Source organism: Gymnogyps californianus, chromosome 1 (genome assembly GCF_018139145.2).
Source record: "Gymnogyps californianus isolate 813 chromosome 1, ASM1813914v2, whole genome shotgun sequence".
NCBI classification, from domain to species: Eukaryota; Metazoa; Chordata; class Aves; order Accipitriformes; family Cathartidae; genus Gymnogyps; species Gymnogyps californianus.
The window spans coordinates 199,268,365-199,280,979 of record NC_059471.1 but is presented as its reverse complement, the minus strand read 5'-3'; positions in this window follow the sequence as shown (position 1 = coordinate 199,280,979).

Below are 12,615 nucleotides of genomic sequence, written 5' to 3'. Positions count from 1 at the left end.
ATGAGTCAAATCTTCTCCTGCTGTCAGGAGGACAGCGATGGGAGTGGGATGACGGGCTTCCCTGGACTGTGAGAGAACACCTCAGTAGATGATCAAGCATCCTGGTATCACCATGTCAGTGCAAATTCCAGGTCTCATGGGATTGGCAGCTGTTCACTGCTTCACAATGTACTCTAGACATAGTTTTGTTTTGTTTGTTATTTCTTTTGTTATGTTTTTCAATTCTGTAGTTAGAATTGGATTATATTTCTAATTTTATTAAAGATCATTCAATGTAAATAGTATTGGAAAGGATTCCAATCAAAATTTTTGTCATGTAGGACAACAGCACGGGCAATAGATTATGTAGTCTTATGGCAAAAGATATCCATCTACTTATTCTTCTGGGTCATCTGTGCACCTTATTTCATACAATGAGACTTCTAATTCAGAATAGCTGCAAGATATAACAGCACAATACTGATATTTTCAAAACTGAGTTGCATCTTTCTGCTATGAGCCAGCACACAGTGCAGTTCCTTATGCTTTGAACTACCATTCTGTGGTTTTTAAATCTCAGAAAGCAAGGCTAATGTTTTTTTCTAGAGAGGGTGAAAATTGGTGTTCATAAATAGGTACTGTTGGATCAATTAATGTGTACTCAGGACACAAGAAATGGAGGCTTATAATGCAAGGGCAATGTCTCTTGTTCTCTATCGATTTTTCTTTCTATTGATTCATACCATTGATAGTGCTTGCCTTGTAACCTGTTCTCAAGGTAGCCTACAGTGTCAAGATGAAAGTGCTTTTCTCTGTCCTTTTAAAAACATACTAGCTAAATTGTGATGTCCTCACAAGAACTACTTTTCCACAGCAAGTTTGCAGCATGTGTGATTGTTTTCAGGGACATAAAGATTTGATCAGAAACTGGTGATACTTGACATCATTAACTTTCCATTAACAATATCCTACATTTTGCACAATATAATTTTTATTTTTGCAGAACATCCTCCTTAGCCTTCTCTGAATCTGCCTTTATGTGTACTTTTTATATATATATATATCTCTATATATATATATCTATCTATATATATCTGCCAGGTTCATAGAAAAGATAATGGAGGTTTGAGGTTAGTTGAAGAAGAAAGGTGGAATTAACATTTTATGAGCATTTCTCATATCTAATTTCTCATAATTTTTCAAATCATTATCTATTCTGTAGAGCTAAATAAAGCTCTGCACATGTTACCAGTACAAAAATTTGAAGACATTAAGCATCTGATTGTCTGTCTACTGTTTCTAACAGAAATTTTTTGCTTCAAAAAAATAAATTTCTGTCTTGGGGTGTTAAGGACACATTTTTCACTGTGGTTTCACTCTTTGGTAGAAAAACCCTCACTATTTCTTCTCATTCATTAAACCTCAGTCAATATATGCACTTTTACACAGCAGTGGACTTTTTATGTCTGTTGTTCTGAGTACTATACATTTATATAATCCGAGTTTGCTTTTTCAACCTCCTTTTAATAAGCGTAGCTTTGATTTAAGAAAAGTGTATGGGAGTTTTGCAAATGTCTTGTACAAGAACTAGTAGAGTAGTTCAGGAAAAAAACTAGTATGGCCAGGTCAAAGCTTTGAGTCTTTGAACAGACATTGTTTTCTGTTTGATCCCTATGTTCTTCAGCAAAACAGGTTTTGTTTTGCTTATTTGGTTGGTATTTATTTAATTCCTCCTCCTAGTGGAAATACACCTCAATTTAGCAAGTTCAATTAGTTTTTCACTTCATTAGGATAATGAATTTTATTTTTAAAAATGAAAAAATCAAAACTGGTAATAAGCATTTAAAAGTGGTAAGAAAAAACTAGGAAAAATTTTCACAATTCTTTAGTTCAGCTGAAAATGTATATTGGAAATAACATATCCTGTGTGGAACAATAACAGACTTTCTTATCTATTAAAAAAAAAAATCCTTACAAAAAATGGGACTAACTATAATCTTAAATATATTATTTATTATCAAACATTTGGGTTTTCTTAATAAGTTTTGATGCCCATATTTCTAAGATGTTCTCTCTGAATGTTTTACTTTATTTCTGAATAGTGCACATGATTTCCTTTGGGGCATTATATCTTTTTCTTTTTCCTTATGTCTACTCCTCTACTGTTGATCCCATTAATGAGTTTCTGGCTTATTTTGGATTAATTTTTATTGTAACGTAATAGGAAGAAGAATACTTCACTCCTAGTCACTAGAGAAAATCCTTTCCATGGACTTGATCCAATGCCTCCTGAAGCCAAATTAATTGTCTTTTTCTCTTTATTAACATTTCTGTATTCACATTTTATGTGAGCAATGACTACCAAGTATTAATATCTGATCAAGAGCTAATGGTCCCAGTTCAGTATTGTGAAGGAGCAATAAAAATTATTTTTCAACTGCTCCTAAAGTATCTAAATAAATAAGAGTGCTTGATGACACTAACTTGTATAAAAGTGAAATTCCTAAATCAGTGGTTTGAATGGGATAAATTTCACCATGAAAATAGTCCTTAGCAGACAAAAATGTAGGGCAAAGTACTCAATAAAAAATGACTTGAATTAATTTCATCATTTTTAATTGAAAAGTTGAGCAAAAGTTGATGTTAATGGGTCATGAACATGCTTTATGTATCAGCAAAGCTGTATCAATCTTTCAGTTGTATTACTGTGTCTATCATAATTACTATGCTAAAATTTTGGGGGCCTTTGGTTTTTGGGTTTTTTTCAGGAAAAATTTCAATGTTCAGTGAGAAAAGTATATTTTTTTAAATATCTTTTTCATCTCTCCTCCTCTTTCTCTAATAAGCTTTTATGCTGTCTTTAGCTTTGTCCTTTCTGAAACATGCTCTTTTGCAATGGCTGACTTCTTTCTTACTTTATAGGTATAACAAAGAGTTAAAGACGCTTATGGCAGTAGATCATATGACAAAATGATTATGGTCATATCGCTTGGTTAACCTAAGTCAAAGGCAAGAAATCTAAGGTTACTCCATCTGTTAGAGCCATGGATGGAAAAGACTACCCTGTGGGTAAGACCTATTCCAAAACATGAAAACAGGCAGGCTGAGTTTCTTTGTTTGTTTGTTTGTTTGTTTATTTTTCCCTATTGGTTTGAGTAGCTTCCCTTGATATTTCCTACTGAGGAGCTGGGATTACCAGTAAACTAGTACTGTTTTATTCTTGATGATGAAACCCGCCGGGAATGCTTCATCTTTAGGACTCCAAAAATATCTCTAGCTACTGAATGTTTCATGTCATTCCTATTGCATCATAAGAACTCTTGCTCTATGAGGAGAGAGGTTCTGCCAGGTATTCAGAAAGCACCACCAGCAATGCTACACTCAAGAACTTGTTCTGGGAAAAAGGAAACACATGTATAGATGGAGCTAAAAATTTAGTGTTAATCCCATTAAGGTTTTAAGAATGTAACAGTTCAAATTATTTGATACAGAAAAGCCTAGTACAGTTGAGATTATTACCTCATAAAACTCCTTCCTATGTATCCCTGTTCACTTGGTGCTGTGCTTACCCTTCCAATGTCACTTGAGGTTTGAAGGTGATGGTGCCAGCCTCCTCAAGAAGAATAGAGGAGGATTTTATGATAAATCACCATCATCCTGAGTTCTTTGCCAGGAACAGTGTGATTTGGAACCCCTCTGTCCTGGAATCAGCTTGGGTTTATTTTAAAGTGTCATCCTGGGCTGCTGCGTTCTGGCTGCTCCCAGCTGAGGGGTTAGCATGGCCCCACCGCCTCCCCAGGCTCAGCTCCTCCACCAGGGGATCTCATTTGTTGGGCAGCGACCCCCTGGGTTTGCCAGCCCCTTCCCACAGAGGCACTGGCAGAGCTCAAGCTCAGGCAGGGGAGGCAACAGGCACTTGGCTCTGAGGCAGGTGCTGGAACCAGCTCAGCCCAGCTCCAGCCAAGGTGAGCCCAGGCCAGCCCTGAGACCTCAGCTCTCAGCTCAGGGCAGAGTCCAAGACTTTTCACTAGGAATAGCAAAAATCATATTTACAGGCTCTGCTGTATCAATATAATCACTGAAATATTATACCTATCTATTCTTCTTCCATCAATATGCTGCATAAATATGTGATAACAGTATGTCAAATTTTGACACTGAACCACAAAGTAACCACAATATTATGAAAGACAGTCACATTATTACAAGAGGAATTTTGGTCTTTCCATCCTTGTGCTTTCTTCACTTACAAAATATCTTTGTTTCCCTCCTGTTAGGATAACCACTGGCCTCTGGGCATCTGTTTAGGTTAAAGCTTTTCAACGTTCTGAAGATTTTTTTTTTTCTGCCGGAGAAAGTCTGAAAGAGGCTAGAAAGGATCATGAAACAATAATTGGTTCATGTAACAAGTTCACATGCAAAATAATTAAATGTCATATTTTGACAAATTCAAATTATCTGACTTCCTAAATATAATTTTAAACAGTTCATTTTTTTCCTCTTTTGACTTCAGTTCATTGGGTAATATAAACCTGCTAAAAAGAAGAAGACTTAAAAGGTCATCTTTCTGTTAGGCCATTCTATAAGTGACAACTTGAGTACTGTGAAAGATGTTCTAATAAGCTAAATTTTGATAAACAAGATGTGTCTTCAGACTTTTCTAACTCAAATTAGAGAAATATTATAAACACAAAACTTGTAGAATGAGTGACTTATCTTGTGAGGAGAAAAAAATCTTGTGTATATTAAATATTGATTGGTTAAAGATGAATAAATCAGATTCTGTGAATTAATTCCATTTGGGCACTGTGACTGCAATGTCTTGTTTTCTCATAGTCAGCGAATGTGACTTTTAGGAAGTCCACATCAGACTAAAATATAACCAGAGAGTAAGGCCAGGGCAGCAAGTCTTACTGCCATGGAAAGTAACACAGGCAGTATCATTCACAGTTTTAGGAGAAGCACCAGGCTTTTGAATATAACTAGAACTGATCTGCCAAATCTAGGAAAAAAAAAAATAAATGGGTGAAGTACAAGCACAATGACCTTCATATTTGGAAAACATAAATATTTCACATTGCAAAAATATAAAAGTCTTTGAGAGACTTCTGATGTCTTTGATTTATCATTTTATGATGACACACAGATGTGACAGTTGTTGGAGGCAGGTAAACAGCCATAATCTCTTGAGGTGTCAGTAAAACTGACAGTATTTATGAGAAGTTGCATCCTTTTCTCACATCCCAACTTTGATTAAAAATTGAAGGATATTTTCAAAACTTCTAAACATATCTCTCAGAACAAAATTTACAAAAGAACTGTGAATTCAAATCAATGTTTTTTCTTTCATGGCTTGTTAACTTTGAATTTCTCTGACTAAATGTTACTTTGATTTCCAGTATTGAGATTTTATATCTTTATAAATATTAAAATCAGAATGAGTACTTAATTCCAATAAATTATGAGTTTTGAAATTATTTGAAGGCAAAGTTGCAATTTTGAAGTTGTACCTACTCTAGTCTGTGGTACATTTCTCTTCAGAAGTTTTAAGCAGACATGTCAAAGAGAAAAGCAGGCATATGGAAGAGGAAATAACACCCTCAAACCCAACTATCCAACATAAAAGCAAAAACAGCAGTTTATATCCAAAGAGTTAGTAAGCATGTGGAAGGATTTCTGTCACCAAATGAGTCAATCAACCTCTCAGAGACATCAGAGACATCAAAGGCCAATTCTTGAAACATGAATGTCAGTACCAAGGCTATCTTAATATCGGAACAATACAAAATCAACTGACAGAATGTGGGAGCCATGAGGTGTATTTTCCACTAACACAAATTCCCATTAGTCTTTTCTGGTGGGTAGAGGGGCAGTCGTCTCACTCCATATGTTTTTTTTTTTTTTTTCAAGTTAAGTTTCAAGATGTGTCTTTGTTAATAATATGTTAGAAGGCTTACTTCTCAAGCTATCAGAAATTGCAAGTCTGGAAGAACAAGCTGTCATGGTTTAACCCCAGCCAGCAGCTAAGCACCATGCAGCCGATCCCTCACTCCTCCTCGCTCCCAGTGAGAAGGGGAGGAGAATCGGGAAAAGAATGTAAAATTAATGTGTTGAGATAAGAACGGTTTAATAACTACAGTAAAATATAATACTAACAATAATAATAAAAAATATAATAATAATAGTTTTAATGAAAAGGGATATAACAAAAAAACAAGAAAAAAAGAAATAAAACTCAGGAAAAAAACCCCAAGTGATGCACAATGCAATTGCTCACCACCAGCTGGCCAATGCCCCAGCAGCAATCCACCCCTCCTGGCCAACTCTCCCCAGTTTATATACTGGGCATGACGTTCCATGGTATGGAATACCCCTTTGGCTAGTTCAGGTCAGCTTCCCCGGCCATGCTCCCTCCCAGCTTCTTGCACACCTGCTTGCTGGCAGAGCATGGGAAACTGAAAAGTCCTTAATTTAGGATAAGCGCTACTTAGCAACAACTAAACCATCAGCATGTTATCAACATTATTCTCACACTAAATCCAAAACCCAGCACTGTGCCAGCTACTAGGAAGAACATGAACTCTATCCCAGCCGAAACCAGGGCACAAGCTAAGCATAGATCTGGAGATTAAAACCCATTGAGTTCCAGTCCTGATTTTGTCTTAAGGTAGATTCTCATATTGTGATTTATCATTACCATAGTTCCACTGGCATTTCTAAAAGTATTTTGATTTATGGCTGCAAAAGATATGACCTGATGTATAATGTTAGCCAAAACTTGCTGTGTGCAATTACAATTATTGTTCATGTTTCAGAGAGATGACATTTTAGCAATGGTTGGAAACGCTTTTCCTAATAGCCTTTACATTTTCTTTCTTCCTCTTGTCTTTCTATTCAATGTCACATTTTCAGCCACAAACATCACATAAAGGGCCAGATGTGGGTGCCTTTATACACACAAATATAGTGGCATGGCACACAACCATAGCATGACTAAAGTTTTCAGGATACAGAAGGTTAAGAAAAGCTACCAGTAACTTGCATTACTCCACACTGTGTATCTGTAACATGAAGTGCGGCTCTGGTCCAACCCCTGACATATGTCAATATGGCTGTTCTGGGAGAATGCCAGATATGATTTTAAAATTTGACAGTTTCCCTGAGCAGTATACTCTATATCCTAACCTCTTTGCAAAGACAACTCTGTCTATTTGTGCTGCTTATTTTCAGAAGGTGTTCCTCCTAAATTCTGTCAATTCTCTGGTGACTTGAGGAAACATAAAATGACCCAAGGAATATAAAACTAGAGAGTTACCCTGGGAAAGCATGTGATTACTTTTAATTCAGATGTAATTAAAAGCTATTGTGGATACTCAAGATTATCATAATTCATGAATAAACAGAATTATCATGAGATTAGTGTTCTAATTATTAAAATAAATCAGAACTGTTGTATAGCTTGTATTGCTTGTAACCTGTGTAACTATTTATTTAATTCAGTAGCTTTCTTATTGCTTAAAGAGAAGGATACAATTAATGAACAAAATCTATAGTTACTGGCAGCTAAGAGTTGTAGCCAGATACCTTGTCAACCACCAGATGCTTTTAAAAATTAAATGCAGCATAAAATAAGAAGGAAAGTTTATATAGTCCCTTTTATCTTCATATGAGAGTACATTTCAGTGCTACATAAAACTTTGCCTTCCATCTATATTCATTTTATAAAGAAATATTCCCTGTTTTTCATCATTTTCTGTTTTCAACAAAACCGCTAGGACTGAAGTCATACAACATAGGTTTAACTATCTAAAGGTTAGGTTTCAAATTAACTGTGTTTTCTCTCACAGTGACCGTCACCTATAGAGGCAATTTACCCCAACTGAAAATAGGTGTCTAAAATACGTTGTAGATAACTATTCTGTTTTCCATTTTTTAGCTCACATGTCTCTCTTACATTCCACATTACTGAATTTCAGGTTGATTTTTCCCTGCATCTTCCTGAAATGTCCCTGAAATAAATGTTTTTAAACTAGTAATGTTCTTGGTGCGCCAATCCATTTTCTACCAAATCATCCTGAAAAACTTATGTGACCTTTCAAATTTTTTGTTTTCTCTACTTTTGTTTTTGTTAATTTTGTACTTTATAACACGACAGTTTAAATCATGAGTTAAGAAATTGAACTCTGACACCATGTTTTGTGACAGTGAAGCTACCGTAGAGTATAGCAGATACCTTCTGGCACAGTGTTGTGGTTTAATCCCAGCCAGCAGCTAAGCACCACACAGCTGCTCCCTCACTCCTCCCTGCTCCCAGTGGGATGGGGAGGAGAATCGGAAAAAAAAAGTAAAACTCATGGGTTGAGATAAGAACAGTCTAATAACTAGAATAAAATAAAATATAATAACAACAATAATAATAATAAAATATAAAAACTGTAATGAAAAAGAATATAACAAAAAGAGAGAGAAATAATACCCAAGGAAAGACAAGTGATGTCCAATGTAATTGCTCACCACCCACTGACCGATGCCCCAGCAGCAATCCACCCCTCCTGGCCAACTCCATCTTGTTTATATACTGGGCATGACGTTCCATGGTATGGAATACCCCTTTGGCTAGTTCAGGTCAGCTTCCCCGGCCATGCTCCCTCCCAGCTTCTTGCACACCTGCTTGCTGGCAGAGCATGGGAAACTGAAAGGTCCTTAATTTAGGATAAGCGCTACTTAGCAACAACTAAACCATCACCGTGTTATCAATATTATTTTCACACTAAATCCAAAACACAGCATTGTACCAGCTACTAGGAAGAACATGAACTCTATCCCAGCTGAAACCAGGACACACAACAATACAAAAAACCACACGGGCATATTAGAGATGCTACAGCCAACAGTGTCCAACACACATACACATACACAAAAAGATCTCACTTTAATTGAAAGTTATTAAGTACAGAATCATATATTTGAGCAAACCTAGTTAATCATTATAAGAGTGTAATTTTTTTTGAGGATTAATTTAAGGCATTGATCATGACAAACAAACATGTTTTCTTGACTGCTGTGAAGCACTTGAACCAGAAAAAACATATGATTTCAAAAGACTGCTTTTAATAAGTAACTACTTTCTAGTCACTAATCAGAAAAGCTCTTGTTCTGCACCATTAGTAGATTTAGAAGTTGTTCAATTTAAAGTCTATGCTTACCTCTGTCAAATATGTAATTCATTACCACTTTAAAAAAAAAAAAAAGCTTTACACGTTTTATATTGATTGCTTGCTCATTTTTGAGTGTTACCAATGTCAGGTCCAAAAGTAATTATTGTTCTAAATAGGCAGAGTGTAACTGTTATACAGCGCTTGCATCAATAGTTGCAGAACAATACAAGCATTCCCTTTTCTGTTTATCCAAGCCCTCATTCTTTGAAGAATTTTTATCTTGGTCTGTTTTGTATTTTCCAGTTGGATGAAGGGAACTGCAGGTAAGAGTCTTTCATTAGAGGCATGTCTGATTTAATTAATCTTTAATTATTGTGCAAAACAAATGAAAGGATAGCTTCGATCAGCAAATTCATTTGCAACATTTATCAACTAGCTGATCTTTATCACCCACCCAGATGACAGTAAATCAAATGCATGCCCCTTTTCAATTCATGAAGCAAATGATTAAAGTGTCCATAAAAGTCCCTATCCTAACCAAATCTAATTGTGTGTGAATAATCAGTTCAGTTGTGTGATGAATGTGCCATCATAGAATCTAGTCCATAACCAAATTATATTTTAAACTATACTCGCTTTAAAAGGCACATTCTTAAACCCATGGCTTCAGACATTTCTTCTTCCTCGTTCACTGGTAGATAAATATATATCATATTAATTTCATCGTTTTTCCTTGCTTTCTCCTTGACCTTTCACATCAACTGTAGGGGTTGCTCTCACTTGACTTTTATAATAGTAACACATTCCAAACACAGGTATAGATCTTATTAAAAAATCAGCTTAAGATAAACACAAGAAGTATTACTGTATTTTACTACAAAGGCTTTATTAGTCCAAACCAAATTTTAATGTTTTCCATTGCATAGCTTTGATTCTTAAGACTATTTCTACTTGACTAAATATCTCCTCCACTTAACATGAAGAAAAAGAAATCATAACTGTAATTGTTTATTGCAGAATATAAAAGGTACCAAAATCACACATTCTCCTTCAGAACACATTTCTTGTCCTCTGCTGTTCTTAAATATTTATGAATCTATTCTTTTTTCACCTGCACTTCTAAGATCCCTTATTTAAGGTTTCATGAAACTTTTGTTTATGGACAAAATTTCATTTAGAGTACTTAAATGAGGATTTCAAACCTTTAGGGATTTGTTCATCAGTACGTAATTAAATAATGATGAACTAACATGACAAATAAGTTATTCTTTTTTTTAATCTAGCCTTAACTTATACCACAGTCTATTTCATTTTTCTTCAAGTATACATATATAAAATAAGACCTTTTTCCCTACCCCTCATCTTAAACGTAGTTAAAGAGATCTCTCTGTTGAATTCACCTAACACATTAAAGGGAGAACGAAAACTTTGTAATTAGTTGTATTTAATTGGTTAACTAAAACCAAAGAAGTAGCTGTAAGGGTCTTGAAATGACTGAAAAGTAAGAAACTTGAAAAGGAAAAAAAAAAATCTTTTATATATTGATTCTTTCTATATACAAAGGTGAAAGAGAGAAAATGGGATTCACATAAGAAACCAGATATCAGAACTAAGAAAGCTCTGTTTCCTCACACGCACCCCCATTCAAAATACAAAATCCTGACGTACAATAGAGTCCCGGTTTTGTTCTGATTTGTGTGGTTATTATTATTATTATTATTATTATTATTATTCATTATCCAATATGGGTCATCTGTTTGGAAGATGCCCTTAGTGACAATGTAGTTTTATTAACTACCACTTTCATCTGCAGTAATGATATGTTTGGGTGAAATGTGTACTCATCTGAAACAGATTCTGTAGCTATCAATGAAAATGCACCCATTAGATAACAGAAGGCAGATCCTATGTGAATGCACAATCCCATCAGTCAGCTGACTTCAAGAGCTACACTGGTTTACACCTTCTCTATATCTGGCTCAAACATATTTCAGATGACTAGACGGCATCCACAGCCACTCTGCTGGGTCATCAATGATAGGTCTCCTATACATATGCACAAAAGTAGAGAATGAAATAATAAAAAAGTCATGCTGTGTCCCTAGGGCAAATATACCAACAAACGAAAATTTAAAGATATACTCAACTGAATTAAAAAGATGTTTCACTAAGTCATATTAAGGAATTGTTTATTCCCTACAGTCTGGAACATTATTTGTTCCCTTCGTTGTAATCCAGGCCTCGATTTGTGTGTGAATGTGAGTACTTCTTTAAAACTAAAGACTTACAGATTTTCATTAGTGAAGTATTTAGTGGGAGAGTTTGCCAGGCTTTTTTTAACATCATATGAAGTGATTTCATTAAATTATTAGGCAAGTGGTTTAATTATGCAAACTTTCACATTTCTAACTGAAAAGCAGATGTTTTATTGGAAAACATATTGCTTCATGAGAGCAATAGCTCGGCACACTGTCACAGATTAAGACCTAATGACAGTTTGAAGGCTAAAGGCATTTGGATACCAAAACACTTTAATCACAGATTTATGCAATTTTACAAATTACACGACTTCTCTGTTTTATGGGGCAGATGCCATGGTCCCAGAGAGACATAGGATGAGTCAATGTCTTGTGTGTAGTCCTGTGAAGGGTTATGGGTTCCCCTGGGTTCTCTTCTGTTCCCTGGGTTCTCTAGAGGTTGCAGAGATGGTCTTGGCTCCTGATACGGAGTCATGGTGTCTCCCACCTGCCCTCAGAGTCTTTCAGGTACTCTGAGTGCCCCCAATACTCTGAATTTTCATGAGTTACAGGGTTGGATAGAGAAAACCTCTTTAGTGATTAGCCCGTTCAAATCATACTTTCATTTTCTTATTTGCTGTTGCCATTTTTGGCACTCACAATCTGTTCTAGACACATCTGGACACATTTGCATTTGTTAATGATCAAAATGTTGTTTGCATCATTTAATTATTTATTTTCTTGAGCACACCAAAACTATTCTTTTGTTTGGGACAGCTGGCTGATCGTATTTTATCTACTTCTATGAGAGCAAAAAGTCAGTTAAGGTTTTTACAGTCTGTGCTGACTGTGCCTGACTCGTGCTAGTTGTTACAAGCATTGCTGTTCCTTCCCTATGCAGGAAGGTAGCAGATAGACAGGTAATGTACTTCCAACTGCCAAGATCCTGTTCAAAAGTTTTCTGAGATACAAATGGATGAGTAATTTCTGATAGTTGTTTTCAAACTTAATGAAACATATATGTATGTCTGTTCTCAACAGATGGTGAAAATGGAATTAATTTCTGTTCACTTCTCAAAAAGAAAATGAGACCTTCACAAAAGATGGATGGATTTCATGTGCACTGACAGGGAAAAGCAAAATAATTCTTATAAGGATCCCTTATAAGTGTTTAGAGAGAGAGATATTTTTTCAAATGGTGGACAAGCTAACAACTGCTCTGAGAAACCATGAACACAACC